The sequence below is a fragment of the Microtus ochrogaster genome, linkage group LG10 (assembly GCF_000317375.1).
Source record: "Microtus ochrogaster isolate Prairie Vole_2 linkage group LG10, MicOch1.0, whole genome shotgun sequence".
NCBI classification, from domain to species: domain Eukaryota; kingdom Metazoa; phylum Chordata; class Mammalia; order Rodentia; family Cricetidae; genus Microtus; species Microtus ochrogaster.
The window spans coordinates 9,876,948-9,893,221 of NC_022035.1; the positions used below are offsets into that span (position 1 = coordinate 9,876,948).

At 41.3% G+C, this 16,274-nt stretch overlaps 1 protein-coding gene across 1 annotated transcript in view; it reads left to right on the forward strand.

The window, feature by feature from the left end:
• Positions 1 to 1,877: 1,877 nt before the first annotated feature.
• Positions 1,878 to 16,274, forward strand: part of Foxp2 (forkhead box P2) — a 497,529-nt gene continuing 483,132 nt past the window's right edge. The window contains exon 1 of the mRNA XM_026787547.1: positions 1,878 to 2,218. The gene's annotated coding sequence lies outside the window, so the exon portion shown is untranslated. The remainder of the gene's footprint in view (positions 2,219 to 16,274) is intronic.

The window sequence follows — 16,274 nt, forward strand, 5'->3', positions numbered from 1 at the left end:
ACCAGCCCTGTGGTTTATTGACAAAAGTTGGTTTCACTAGCAAACCTGGCGGTGTGTTTACAGATGTGGGTGCCAGGGCCGCCGCTTCCTCCCCTGAAGAGCTACCCCATAGGTTCAGAAAGGAAGATCTCTCTCTCTCTCTCTCTCTCTCTCTCTCTCTCTCTCTCTCTCTCTCTCTCTCTCTCACACACACACACACACACATCTCTCTCCTTTGCGCTGCCCTTTAAAAATAAAGGGCGTGCTGCTCTTTGAGAGGAGAGACTCAAAGGCACAAGTTGGTGTTGATCGTCTGCCGCCTCATTTCACCAACCCCTCTCAAACAGGCGCTGTGTGAGAGTTAGCAACTCTTTCTCTCCTGAAAATTGCTAGCAGTCAGGTCCCCCACTCCTGTGGTTCTGTGCCGCTGCCTCCCCCCAACCCTCGCTCCCACCCGGGTTTCTTGGCTGTATCTATTCCATGGAAAGTTTCTGTGCCTCTCGGAAAGCTTTGCAACTGATTCGGCAGCTGAGCTGCAAGCTCCGGTGGTGGCGCGCATTGAAGGCGGGCCGCGAAGGGTTGCAGGGGCCAGCGGCCTGGGAGGGGCTGGGGAGAGACCTCGGGAAGGGACAGCCCTCCTAGAACTAAGGTGGAGAGCGGGCTTCGTAGGACCAGATTCAAGTCATCAGCCCCTCACCCCCACCCCCTTGATTTCTCTGTCATCTCTTCCTAGGTCCTGCTCAGGCCAACTAGCTAGGTCGCAACACGGGCTTAGGAGGAGGGTCCTGGTGACAGAAATATGCCTGAGCAGCCCCCACACCCCGGCCATTGCTTTGAAGTGCGCTGCGAGCGAGCTCCCGCAATTTCTTTCCTTTCATTCCTGTTATTTTGTTTTCCCTAGTCATTGATTGAGTCAATCCCCAAAGCCTCAGACTTTAAATACCACAGCTTGGAGGTGCCATTTTTCCAAGCCCGGCCCCAGTGACCTGGGCAGCGCCACTATAAGGAAGCCCCAGTTGTCCTTGCCCCAAGTGAGACCGGAGCCACGACAATGAAGAGTGAGGAAGGTTCGGCCTCTCCATCCAGGCCGCAGAGGCGCACGCTGTAGAGAGAAAGGCCAATCAGCGTTGTTGTGCTCGCGCGGGCTCCTTCCGTGACACTCTGTGCTTTAACTACCTGCCATCAAGGGCTTCGGATCCCTTCGAGGCTTTCTGCACTTCACGTGGAATCCCCTGTTTCATTTGCCAGCAGCTCCGTCTGCTGAGAGGACGTACTTTGGGGACTGCCAAGAAGCAGCAGACACAACTCGGCTGTGCCAATACAGCATACGGTTTTGTTCTCGCCTCCCTCCCCACCCCCATCCCCGACAAGCCGTCTGGGGCGGCGGGAGGAGGCGGAGCAGGAGGTGGGGAGAAGGGTGGGGGTGGGGGAGTCGGCGCAGAACAAACAAGTTCTCTAGCGAGTTGTTTACATAGCAGGTGGACCTGACGTCATCCAGGAGGCTCCACGGCAGGGCCGAGCAGTATTCTGGCCCGCAGTTCCCCCCAACCGTGGAAGACGTTGGTGGGGAGGGGCAGGAGGAGACTGGTAAAGAAGTTCAAATCACTTTAAAAATAAAATCATCAACAACAAAACAACAACCCCAACTACGCAAAGTAAGACAAACCAAGTGGCCCAACAGTACTTGAGAGTCTTCCAAGATGTCCCTTCCCCCAGCCCGCCCCTCGGAGGAGAGGCGGCTCCGCGCGCAGAGTGTGTACAGTTTGCATTGCCAACAACACGCGCGCGCGGCCGGGTGCGCGCGCCCGCCGATGCACGCACACACACACACGCGCACACACACATACACGCGCGCACATACACTCACACACACATACACACACACACACATACACACATACACACTCAGATCCGGGTTGGGGGGAGCTGCAGCGCGAGACAGCGCGAGCCTCCGAGAAAGCGCGAGACACGCCGGCGCGTGCAGCTCCCCGGACTCAGCTTCGTCCCGGCCGGAGCCCGGCGCCACCCGCAGTTGGCCCGCTCGCGCCCGTTCAGGGCATTTATGCGGCGGCCGGGTCCTCCCGCCGCAGCTTCCTCGGGTCCCCCCATCCCTGGCGTCCCCTCAACTCGCGGCCGCGGCTGCTGGGACTCGAACGTGGGTGTGTTGTTCGGGGGCTTCTGCCTGGGCGCGCTGCGGGTGCCACCTCCCGGGACTCTGCCCACGGGGTCTCTGGTTGCGGTAAGTTTCTTCGCCCACACTCTGGCGCTCTGTACTCAGCACTCCACCCTGTTCCGATCACAGCCACGCGCGACCGGACTGCCACTTTTCCTCCACGCTGATCCCGTCGCGGCAGCAAAGTTTCGCCCCAGCGCCTGCCTTTCTGCGCTGCGGGGCCACGGTGACATGTGTCAGGTTTCTATGTGGGGTCAGGGTCGTTCGGGACCCAGCATCGCCACTTGTTGTTCCTTTGGATTTTACTTTGTGATGGGGGGGGGGGGGAAGTGCAGAGCAACGAGATTTCTCTGTGGCTCCCGGGTAATTTATTTATTTAGTTGGTTAGTTTTGAATATGCAGAACGTTGTCCAGAGAGACTAAGGCTGGAGGAAAAGATGTGTCGAAACACCAGATGTGTTTGTTTACTCTTTTTCAAAAATGTTTGTTGTCTTTCTCTTTTCCTTCCCACTCTCCCCAGGGAGGAGAAACAGCAGTAAAAACATGTGGTGGTTAGAAGGGCACACTTTATTGATCAGATTGCTGACCTTTTTTACTCTAGCGGGCAAGTGCATGCTTCTTGGGTCTTAGGCACTTTCTGCGTTCATCCAGGAACCTGAGAGGCATCTAGGGGACACTCCTTTACTCTCTAGTTAAGAAACTCCTGGCCCCTGGTGACGCCCGAGATAACCACGCATTTCTCGGGCTAGTCCTGATCGCGTCTTCCACTTGTCCGCGAGCCAGCACAGCGGGCTTCCCTCGGGATCTGTCCTGGTTTTACTTTTATTCCACTTTGGAAAGTGCTCCTTGCTCCGAGTGTGGGGATGGTCGCGTCTTGCTCCTCCTGAGGGAGGGCTCTCGTGGGAGGGGCGCAGACACCTTTGTGAGGATGGAAGGGCTTCTTCCCAGTTTTTTTCTTTCTTTCTTTCCTTTTCCTTTCTTTTTTCTTTCTTTTTTTTTGTAATCCTTGAATCCAATCCTGAGTGGATGGGACCAGCACAGAGCTGGGGGAAAGTCTCTTCAGCCACTTCTGCCCCTTCGCGTTCACGTTCACGGAGAGGAACTGTGGGAGCTGGCCGGATCTATCAGGTGGTCGCAGGCACATGGAGCGCCCCTCTCATTACCTCTTGGTCAGATGCGCCCCGAAGTCCCATCTTAAAAGTGGTCCCAAGCCTCTGTAGTGCTTGAAGGAAAAGTTGCCCTCCTGTCCCCAGACCCTAAGAACCCATAGGTAAGTTTCTCAGGACCCGGAGAGAAAAGGGTCATGCTTTTATTGTTAGAAGAAACTTCAAGACAAAGATGTTTGCAGGTTTGTGTCCTTTGAAAGTGAAAATCAATGTGCATTTTGCAGAGGGTTTAGTCCAGAGGCCAAACTGGCCAGGATTTGGGAGGCCCTGAACAATCGGGAATCCCCCAAGGAACTAGACCCATCTGTGTGTTTGTTTATTCAGCTCTTTAAGCAACAGATTTAAACCACTTGGTGGACAGCTGCTGTCTGCCAGGCTCACATCCTCCCCCACCTTTCCTCTCACCACGTGTTGAAATCCACCCAGTTCCTTCATCTTGCTGCTCATTCCTTGAATGTTACTTGCTCCCAGGTGGGCAGACACTGGCCTTGTAAGCTGCCTGCAGAGGCCTGGGTGAGTTCTCAGAGGGGACATGAGAGAGAGATGGATTGCACAGCTCCTTGGGAGCTTGTGAGGTGTGCAGTCACTTTCAGAAGCACTCAAATAGGTATCTCCCCAACATAGCCACCAGGAAGTTGGAAGGAGAGTTACTTAGTAGCAGGTAAGCCCCGAGGGAGAAAGCCATACTCTGGTGTCAGGTAGCAGAACTGGACATTTTCCAACTGGAAGTATTTGGAGAGATTTGCTTTAGAAAACATGTTTGCCTGGAAGGCACATCTTTACGTGGTCTCCTAACTCCCAGCAGTGAAGGGAAAAGTTTATATAAATGTGGGTCTGCATCTGAGGTAGAAAGTGAGGTGAAGATGGGCTGCCCAAAACGTTCCTCCCAGTGTCTGCTGTGTGCCATACCTCTTGGAGGAAATGCTTTATGTTGTGAAGAGGCCTGTTTATCTTTCCTGCCACTATGAGTTATGACTAAGGATATTCTCAGTGTACTGGAATTTTTAAATGCAGTGTTTGTTTAATGCTGCTAAACACCATTTACAATTTTGATTTATTTGTATCTCCATTAATGGAGTGCATATAGCTACATGCAGCGTGATCATTAGGGCCATCATATTTTATGACTGCAGTAGAGCTTTAGTTCCCTGTCCTCATTTCTTCCTTCCTTGTATCTCTTCTTCCGTCCCTCTTTTTGCTTCAATGGTTCATGTTCAGTAGCTATGCAGCTCAGCATTTCTTTAAGAAAGGCATGGGGCATAACTGAGAGCAAAAATTAAATGAAAGAAAATTTAATTGTAGTTTATAAAGAGAGGAGAAACCTGTTGATATCTCCCTCTGGGTATGTGAGAGGGCACACAGTCTAAAAAGATTCTCTCAACATTCACTTTTAGGTCTAAAGAGTAGAATTTATTCAGAAATATTTTTTGACATTCAGCTTAAACGTGATTGCAATAGATAGATCGCACACATAAAAGTGTCCATTGCCGTCTATCATATATTACAATAAATCAAGTAATTACAAGGAGCATGCATGTGAAAATAATAACTATAGACGACTCATTATTCTTCCATCATTGCCTTATATTTTTGGATATTGTTGTCACAGAATTCATACTTTTTTGGTGTGAAAGGAAACCTTAAGTTGTTTGTAAAAGAAATGTACCGAATTATCCAGCATTGGTGTTTTCCTTTCTTTACACTGGGGACAGTGCAGTAGTTTTACTTTGAAGAAACTTTGTTATTATCTAGGAACTTTAAATAGGATGAAATCCTCATAATTAGTATATGAGGACAATAGATCAGGGACCAGGCAAACATTGATATATGTACACATAGTCGATAATGAGAGGTTAGGTTCTCTTTGTTAAAGTTTCAGGCACACAGAACAACTCTTTGTGCATCGCTCTCAGATTATATTTTGTAGAAAGCATATTTAAATATGTAAAGACAACCAGCTGGTTTGGCTCAGATTCTTACAGAATATAACAGTGTAATGATTAGAGTTAAAAAGAAATACCAGATATTTTGATGGCAGGAGAAAATGGCAAGAATACAGAACCTAATTACATAAAAGCAATCATATTTGCTATGTTTTAGGAGTGAAAGTTAGCTTTCTCTGGTCAACACCTTTGTTTCTTTCAATGTTGACAATCTCATAGTGAACTGACTGCTAGTTATAACGCTTATACAAAATGGAATGAAGGACAGAGACATGAAATTTCCACCTTTCTATATGAAGTCAAAGAAAGGCCTTTGGCTACAGAGAAGATATGGTAATAATCATGTAATAATCATTTCTGATTGCTTATCACTCATATTTGGCGCACTTAAACTATTTTATGTTCTTTGTGATAATTCATTGTACTTGTCTGTGTGGGAACCGGAATGTTCTGAGTACTGCCTCCAAAGAAGCTCAATGAGATTTTAATATTGGTGGAGAAGTTTGAAAGCAATCTCATGTGGCTCCTCACTTGTAGGGTTCCAAAAGCCCGAGCAAGTCCAAACCAGAATGACTGCATTCTAAGGGCTTCTGTAAAAATTCACACGGTTGAAACTTTACAGAAATGTATTCTGGTGTTCTTGGTTTGCAGACAGTTCAAAGCTGATTCAGATTCTACGTGCTGTTGTTAGTTCCCTTTAGAAGAAATAAATATTTTCTAGGCTCAGACATTTACCTCTTAGATACTCTTAGACTACAGTTATGTCACTTCTCTCATATTTATCAAGGAAAATAATTTACTTTTGAAATTTTGTTTGCTGTCTATAGATTTCTACATGAGGTTTATCAGGTTCTCTGATACTGCTTTCTTATGGTTTGGTTCTAAACTTTCAGCTACCTTGTTTATCAGAACTTCAAAGTGTACTGATAACTATTTTTATTTGTTTTATCTTCCATCTTAATTTAGCATTGCTGGGAGGGCTGTCTAAAAATATGCTTACTTCTCTTTTACAGCTTATCATTGGTTAAATGAAAATTCATTAGTGGTGATATCTTTGAATTCTCATATTGTCTAAGGCTCTTCCCTTGTTTCTAATGTTGCTTGATAAAATAAATGGTTACTGTCACATGCTTATTTCCATGTCTTATTCCCTCTGATTTATTGTACATATATTTCTTTCCTGTGCCCTGCGTCTTCATGCATCTTCTACTCTATATTCTCCTGACAAAACAAACTCAAAAGTAACTACTTATGGTGCAATGTAAAGGAATATTATTTCTCCGAGGCCAGAGGTAAGGGAGAGAGATGCTAGAGAATATGCTGTTGTGTTGTTGCTGATATTAAACAAAGAAACAAACATCAAACAGAGCCTGCTTTTAGTGATCTGATTTCTTAGTTTTGTATGTTAAAGCTATTTTTAAAAGTAATATCTTAGGTAATTTTATGTCTCCTCAAATATAGTATTATTCTCTGTTGGCTTTATTAATTTTAGTAAAATGTCTTACTTCGTAGCGAACTGATCTGGAGTTTGTGTTCTCTGAAACAGAGAATGGGATCAACCCTGTTCTGCTTTTGAAAGCATGTTATACATAAACGATTTACAGTGAATGTTTTACCCTTTCCATTCTTTTTGCAATTGTGAACTTGTTCATTTTCTTTTACTTGGCATGCATTTGTTCACTTTTTCAACTTACCACCTACAATTGAAAGTCTAAAGTCATTTCAGTCCATATTAATCTACATACAATTTTATTTTAAAAGCTTTTTCCCCATAAGCCACCTATGCTGGCCCTGGTTAACCTTTTGATTGCCATGATTTGTGAAGTATGCATTCCTGAATTCAACTTTCCAATCAGTTCTGCTCGGCTCTCTTCCTCCTATGATTCACCAAGGATATCACACCATCCCTCCCCTTTATATTGATAGCTGTGTCACTTGGAACTGACATCTTCATCCCTTTCTGCTCTGGCAAATTATTTTCATTAGCAAGAGCGAATAAGATTTAATGTTGAAAAAGCACATCACTGTGAAGCAAATGAATTCCCAAGGGGTTTTAAAGCTCTCAGCATTTTTAGTTTATTAATGTTCTTCAATCCCCTTCAATTTATGTCTTGAAAGACTTAAAATATACTTTGCGACGAGAATGTTGACTTAAAATTTATTTAAGTTTTATCAGTTGCTTTTAAAGATTTTCCCAGCATGTCTAAAAGCTTATAGCATTGTAATGTCATATTTTTGGAAAAACAGGTCAAGGAACTTTCTCCAAATAAAAAATCCAGCTAGCAAGAACATAAAGGTGTTTCTTTTTCCTGGTATTCATTTATGCCTTTCTCCTCTGATCTCAACTGCTGTGTTTACTGGGTGGCATGTTCTGTGAACGCCTTTGTACTGTTTCAATGTTTACCTCTGATGAGAGCCATGGTTTTGTAGTTTTTTTTTCTAAGCCTTAGGAAAAAGTAACCTTGCTTCTTAATGTGTAAGACGAGAGGAAGGAAACAAGTGAATGAGAGGTTTCTTCCTGCCTGGTAGTGAGGAGAAAGTTACAGAACACTATCCAAATATCTTAAAAATCTCCCCACTTGTAGGTTGTCACAATTCAAAAAGGAGCCTCAACATCTTTAAAAATTAGTCTTCACTGTTACTTCACCCAGAGCTTTGGTTCATTTCTTTCTAAATCCCTGTGTTGACTTTTCAATTCCTTCCCCGAACCATTTGGAGCCTGCCTTTAGTTTAGCAAAAATGTCAGTTTAATGGGTCTTCACTATACAAGCTGGAGCTCTGAAGCTGGTCAGGTGTACACACTAAATATTTCAGTCACTAGTTTTTTTATTTCCACATACCCCTTCCTTCTCCATGGGGACAAAACTCCTTCAGCATTAGGACTTGCTAAGCAACTCTTCCATTCCACATCTGACATCCCCTTAGGTCCATCAGAGTGAAAAGACCTCATGTAAGGTCTTCACTGTTTTTCTTATTACAATGTAATCTGCCCTTCTTAACGTTGTTCAAAATAGAACGGGTTGTTTCCCACCTAGGCATGTTTCTCCTATTCTCCATCTGGTGTCTTTGCCAACTTCAGCTCCCTGCTCAATGTATCTAGACTATAGAACACTCTGTTTTCATAAAATGCACATCCTCAGGGACTGTACTCCACTATTTTTAGGGCATAATATTTTTCTCCATAGCTCTACCATATACTGGAATTTATAAAAGTTCCTCCAGTATCATGTATATAAAATGATGATATACTTCCGGTGTGCTGTATTTTCCATGATGGTATACAACCAATGTGGTGTAAAATCAGCAATAAAATAATCTAGAGTGGTGTATAATTGACTATGATTTATATCCAGCATGTTGTCTTTTCTATGATGATATAGATTCACTGTGACATATACTCAATGATGTTATAATTTTAGTGTGATGGATTTTCCATAATTATGTACATGCTATGTGTGTTTTCATGATGATATATATCCAGTGTGTGTGTGTGTGTGTGTGTGTGTGTGTGTGTGTGTGTGTTTTCGTGATGATGCATATCTGCTGTAGTATACATTCTATGGTGGTATATATCCACTGTGGTAAATATTGCACGATAATGTAGCTCCAGTGTGATTTACATTTCATGATGGTAGACATTACATATAATGCATATTTCAGGTTTTGCTTTGTTCTTTAACTGCGCTTAAAACAGCAGTTTGTATTGACTAGGAACTTCATAAACCAATATTGAATGAAGAATGACTACTTTACAGGAGACTCAAGGCATTACTTCCAACTGTATTATATAAAACTTGTTTTAATGCCCTCATAATATATTTTATTTTGGTTTTTCATTTTATAATATTTGAATGTCATACCACATTGGAAAAACTATTTACTATTGTATTGGCAAAGTCATGGCTCTTGTCTTTGGTGGGTACAAATCACTAGTTTCCTGTATCTTCAGAGTTAGCCCCTTGCTGTCCTGGGAAATGCTATTTAGACCAGGGTAACTTTGGTTTTTTTTTTTTTTCGAGACAGGGTTTCTCTGTGGTTTTTTGGAGCCTGTCCTGGAACTTGCTCTTGTAGACCAGGCTGGTCTCGAACTCACAGAGATTCGCCTGCCTCTGCCTCCCCAGGCTAACTTTGAAATTATGGCACTTCTCCTGTCTCTCTTTCCTTCTTTTTATTCTTAAACAATATTGCATTTTACTGATAAAATTGCGAGTAGCTATTTTTGGCTTTAGACTTATTTAGACCAACTATCAATGGGTGAGTGCTTCAACATAATGCTTTTTAATGCAAGTTAAACTGGCATATTCATATCTTAAAAATAGCATCAATACTATCTATACATGTTTCTAATAACTATAGATTCAACATACTATGAGTAAACCAGGTTTTTCTGGAACTGATTGCAGAGATATAGAGGAAAGTATGAATAAATCAAGATTTTACTTATATTGAAAGAATCTTACACTTTTATAAGCGGAAACATCATAAGTTAACAAATTCCTCTATCTGTCCATCTATCCATACGCACATCTTTCTGCCTTAAACAGAACAAATTGAAGACTTATACTTTGATGAAAAGTCCATGTCTCTAAATTTAAAACCTCAGACAGTTTGTTGAAATTGCCCATGGCTACTTACACATGAGTAACAGATGCAACGCTCGGCGTAATGCCACCCAGCCATTTTCTTATGACTGCAAAGCACTGCCGATCTCTCTCAGTGCTGTGTTCATAACTAATATTTCATTAACTTGCTTAAAAGTTTTACTCTATATTGTAGATATCTCAAGAATGAGAAGAGAGTTTCTGCTATTTTCTGTGGCTAAGGAAGGAGAAACAGGATTCTACCCAGATTACCTTGTCTTATTTTTCTCCTTCCTTTTCCCCTTATTATCTCCTTTGTTCGAGAATGCTTGAGAATCTCTGAAACAAGGCAGCACCATGACTTATTCACATTTTTTTTCTCTTCCCCAACAAATCCTGTCCCCTTTTCCCAGCTTCAGCTCCTCTTTCCCTGCCCCTTGAATACTCAAGTGTCTTCCATGGCTCCATCCAATTATCCTACTTGGCAATATACTTTGTCACTGTTGGAAGAAAGAAACATTGCATTCAAGGATTTTTAATGATATTTTTGCATATCAGAATAAGAATGGTGATGAAAAGTTTTGAAAATATCTTAATTGCTATCCCAGATAGGAAAAGTAGCCAGCTTGGCTTACTATGCAAATCTTCATGTTCAGAACCCAGAGGCCCACATTTTGGTTTGACAGCTAACTATATCTATTATTGTTGTGTGATTTTAGATGGTACTTCCTCCAAAATTAAAAAAAGATCCTGGATTAGTTTTCAGATTACTTCCAACTAAAGCATCTTATGAAACATATGGAATCAAGTCTGAAGCTACAAAATATTCCCTACTTGCTAACACATAAATCTATACATAAGAATGAAAGAAGAAAAATACATCTGAAAATAGAAACAATGCCAACAAAAATTATCATTACTTTACTTCCATTATATATCATAAAATACAATGATTCATTTAAAATTCAAGGCTGTTTTTCATGTTGTTTTATCCTATAAGGTCTCTAGATCACTCTTTTCCCAGACAAGAAGCAGAGCCTCCTTTTATTTAGCCAGGATGCTACAACAAGGGCGAATGATATGTGGAGGTGATGAACAAAGGTCAAGAAACGTGCTGAACCACTTGGAATTCTCTTCTCTGAGGTTCAGAGAATTCACATTCTATAAATATTAATTTACTCACATTTTGTTCTGGTCCTCTGCCGAGGCATATATTTAGCTGTTGATAATACCAATGCAGAAATAGCTGGACATGCATTTGATAAACTTTGTCTTTTTATAATTAGTTCAAACTAGAGAGCTGGGCAACTTTCTCAGAGGTCAAGATGCTTTTATCTCAGCCTGATGATCCGATTTCGATCCTCAAGACTCACTTGTAGAATCCTAAAAATTGTTTTCTAGCTTCTGCTTGCACTTGGGGTCACATAGCTCGCATATACTCCTCATATGGTGTGGGTTGATTTTTATTTATTTGGCACAAACCTAAATATACCTGAGAAGAGAGTCTAGTTTGTAATTGTCTCCAACTTGCCTGTAGGCATGTCTGTGGAGCATTTTCTTTATAGATAACTGATGTAACAGTCAAATCATGGAGGGCTTATCTGGGCAGGTGGGGCTAGACTACATAAGAGAAGTATCTAAACAAGCCAGAAGGAGCAACTAGTAAGCAGAATTTTTCCTGGTTTTCGCATCAGTTCCTGCCGCCAGGACCCTACTTTGGCTTTCCTTGGTGAGTGTGAGCTGCAACCCAAATAACCTTTTCCTCTCCAGTTGCTTTTAGCCATGGTATTTATCACAGCAAAAGAAAACAAACTAAAGCAGAAATTGATAGCAGATAATGGGCTGTTAGTGTGGTGTATAGGAGGGAGGAGGGGGCTGAAAAGACCTTGAATACTTGGAGCTTAATGGGCTGTTCTGTTCTTGCGTGGAAGAGAAGAATGTTGAGAGAACTACAGACAATGCAAGCCCTGACTTACAGTTTCAGAGGGAAGCAAGGACTCTTTGGGGGCTATTTGTGTGATATTTTCCATGAAACTAGTAAAAATGAAACTTGTTCGCCACTGTGATAATAGATGCTGGTCAGCTAGTGCTAAAGAATCAACTTTGATTCGTAAGAGACTAGCATTCTGAAGATGAAATCTTCTGAGAAGTATCCCCCTCCTCGAGTTAGCCCATAGAAACTGTGGTCTAGAGGAGCGCAAGGCCATATCTAAAGCTGGAAGCAGGACCTGACAATGTTCGAGTCTTCTCTATGGTGCTCGTTTTGAAGTCATGAATGTCAGTTAAGGCTTGACTCTTTGAGAGACTAGGAAGAGCCATGGGTGAGTGTGCAGTCCCAGTTGTAAAGTGGACCCCCAGGTTATTGGAGATCCCAGGACTGGGATGACCACCAAGGTCAGCAGTGCAGTTAGCCTGAGCCTTCCAGATAAGCTTTGTATGTGTTGACAACGGAAAAGCCAGAGGACTGGACCTGCCCAGGTATATTGGAGCCCAGAAGACCATGAATCCTAGATGTCAGACACTGGGCTGCAGGATTGGGAGCTACTTGTTGGATTTTGTTTTGCTTAAGTGCGATTGTTTTTATGCATATGTTCTCCCCTTTTGGAGTTAATAAAGCTTTCATTTGTTTTGTTTTTTTGTAGGAAGCCACAGTTAAATGATTTTAGAATTTTAAAGAGATGTTGAACTTTCAAAGCATTAAACTTTTTATGAACTGTTTTTTTTTATAAAATGTTGTACTGTATTAATATTATAATATTGACAGACATCTTGGGCACAAACAAGAATGAGATAATTATGGGTTAACAGTGATCTGTTCGTGTGTAAAATGCAAACGATGGATTGTATTGTTTCCTTTTTGCCAATTTCATACACACTTAGGCTTGAGTGTGAAGAGACAATCTCAGCTAAGGAATTTCCTCCATTAGATGACATGTCTGGGGCAGGGAACATTTTCTTTCTTGCTATAATTTCTTGCTTGTTCACTTGATTGATGTAGGAGAGACAAGTTCACTCAGATGCTTCCATCTCTTGACAGGTGAGCCTGTTTCTGGTTAAGTTTGTTCAAATCACTTGGCCACTTAAAAGATTTGTCTTTGGGGCCTGGAGAGATGACTTTGTTTTCTAACACCCACACAATAGCTCACAACCATCTGGAACTCCAGTTCTAGGGGACCTACTGGCCTCTTCTGGCCTCCATGGGCACCAGGAATGCATATGGTACACAGACAAACATGCAAGCAAAACATCCATATGCAATTTTTGAAACATTTTAATTAAATAAAAATTGAAAAGCACCTCTTTTTCTCGTTCTCCCTCCCTCTTTCTTTTCCCAGATTAAACCTGATATATCTCCAATCTCTCTGGCCTTTTCCAACCCCACTCACCACTACTATTTCCTTCCATTAGTAATCCTCCAGGTTCTCCTCTGAAACAGCATCTCTAAGGAGTTCACCCAACTTATTATTGTTGTTGTTGTTGTTACTGCTATGGGGAGTTTGAGATAAGTTCTCTCTGTGTAGCTCTGGTTGTCCTAAAACTCATTTAGATCAGGCTGGCCTGGAACTCATAGATATCCACCTGCCTCAGCCTCCTGAGTGCTGGGATTAAAAGTGTGTGCCACCACCCTCAGCTTAACCAATGTTTTTGTTTTTTAATTCTTATTTTGTGCATGTGGGTATTTTGTCTTCTTGCATGTCTGTGCATCATGTGTGTGCCTGATACTTGAGGAGGCCAGGAGGTCACTGGATTCCCGGACCTGGAGTCACAGACTGCTGTTAGCCACCATGTGGTTGCTAGGAACTGAACCCAGCTCTTCTGGAAGAGCGGCAAGTGTTTTTAACTGCTGGACACCTTCTCCAGTACCTTAACCAACGAGTTTTAGGTGTCATGAATAAGGACGATGTATCAAGTCACCTGAAATTGTATGCTAATGTTATATGGATATGAAAACTGTATATATCTAGGGAGAAGATACACTTCAGATACACTCATCCATATGTGTGTGTGTATGTGTGTATAAAATCTGTATATATACACAAACATATATATCCATGCATATATAAGACCAAGAAAATGCTGACCAACCTATACATCTATGTGAACTTATGTACATATATAATAGATAAACATATATTTGAACAAAATAATCTTTCCTGTTTAACAATATCTATGACTAGTCTTAGTGTTTGGTCAAAGTTCTTCCCAGTCCTAGATCCACTATCAGTCTCTCCCTCTTGCTCTCATTTGAAAAAATGTCCTTGTTCCCATAGATATTTATTTTTTTATATCTTTACAGTCTTTGGAATTTTTTGTTTGATTGGAATAGATGAGGTCTATTCATGTAATTATGTCTTTCAATAGAAAGAGGCTCATTATCAACTATTTAATAATACTCAATTGTTTATTCATCTCTCAATCAGTGGCCGTATTTCATTTCAACTACATATACACTCATGGAAAGATTAATAAGAAGAATACAAGAATCCGAGAGTAGAAAAGTATCTTTGAAATAATAAAATTAAATTAATTCTCTAATCCCTATTCAAAGCCTAATAGAAATGTAGTTTGGAGATTGTTATCTGAAAGTGTCCGTCATATTGTCTGTGGGCAGCAATACCTACAAAAAGGGAATGTCCAGAGGAGCTTTGAAGAACAAATTATGAGTTTGAAGGTGTTGCAGAATATTATTTTCAAATGTGTTATATTTGTTTATGCTGTGGAATGTTTGTTTAGTGATGCACAGATATGTTTGTTTCTTTTGTGTTGCATTTGACTTCATGGCTTTCTGTGTAGCTGGGTGACTGGCCCCCTGATATCCTCTTCTCCTTCTCCCCTTGATCCTTATTCTCTCTTCCCTGATTTTTCTTCTTATTTGTTCTCTCTGCCTGCCAGCCCCTCCTATCCCTTCTCCTGTCTTGCTATTGGCATTTCGGCTCTTTATTATTTTTATATTATTATTATTATTTATTAGATGTTTAGACAGGCAAAAAAAATGCAACTTCGCAGAGTTAACAAATGCAACCTAAAAGAATGAAATACATCTTTGCATCATTAAACAAATGTTCCATAGCAAAAAACAAATGTAGCATATTTTAAAATAACATTCCACAACAGAAGGAGATACCTTGAAGTGGAAATGAAGCCAGCATACTAAGATAGGTCTGAACATGGACAGTGTGGGGTTGTGCCTGCTGTGTTTGAGCTATGTGGGCATCTGCATGCAGAGGAGGAACTGACCGCATGTAATCTTCGAGAATGGCTTCCTAGCACTTCTATGAATAAACAAACAAACAGAACGCGCTGTCATAATGTCCAGTCCAACATGGTTTAGTTGCTGTCAAGTTCTTCCTTACCTTGAATGCCCTCAGTTGTAGTCAATTAGCCCTCGCTTTGTCTCTATGTCTTCAATTTTCCCAGCATATTTCATAATACAACCTTTTGTACATCTGGAGTTGTCTTTCTCAAGAGTTTTTTTTCTTTCTTTCTTGTCTAATGAATTCAGTTTTCTCAAACAGTATCTATGTACCAAAATAATGCATTTAAGAAAGATAGTATTTGCTGAGTTTTCCTTGTAACATGTATTAAGGGGTGAACTGTACACAGTAAGCATGGTCTGCCCAATATATGTTAGCAAACTAATATCTTTTGTTCACATTTCTGTCATTTATTTTATATAAATATCAGTTAGTATAGAATGGGAATCATTTGCTTTAATATGTGTTTTGTACCTTTGTCAAATTTGCGACTCTTTAATCAGTTTCATATGCTGTCAATTGTTCAAAGGAACTCTGATCTTTTTGTTTGTCAGAAATTGTGCCACCAATAGCTACTATTAATTTGTTATATATTTCTTTCAATTATCTTTTAAAAGATTGGCCATAAATTACTCAAGAATAGAGCCCATGGCTCTGACTAAAGATGTACCGCTTGGTGGGTTTCTACACAGAGATGAAACTCCAATTTAGGAAAGCCAGTGATGATAAGCAATGATAATCAGTCGTGTCCATTGTTTCAAAAGGCATCTCCTCTATAATCCTAGGCTTTATATTTCAATGGCCATGAGCAATTAGTACAGATTAAAAGAGGCAAAGTACTTCTGCTTGCAAAATATGCAATAATAGGAGAGATCCGTGGAATGTATCTTTTCCCAAATGTTGAGAAAATTTACACAAATAGTAAATGATCTAAGTCCAAGTTAGCTAGGAGAGAATTTCCCCATATTTTCTTGGTTCAGATACTCTGATCTCCTCAACTAGTAACAATGTCATAACAGAAGCAAGTTTGGGCACAACTTATTTTTAACAAATCTGCCAGATTGGTTTCTTTCATCCATCCATCCATCCATCCATCCATCCATCCATCCATCCATCCATCATCCATTCATCCATCCATCCAACTCCCAGGCTACTATCTGTTTAGTAGCCTGCGTTAG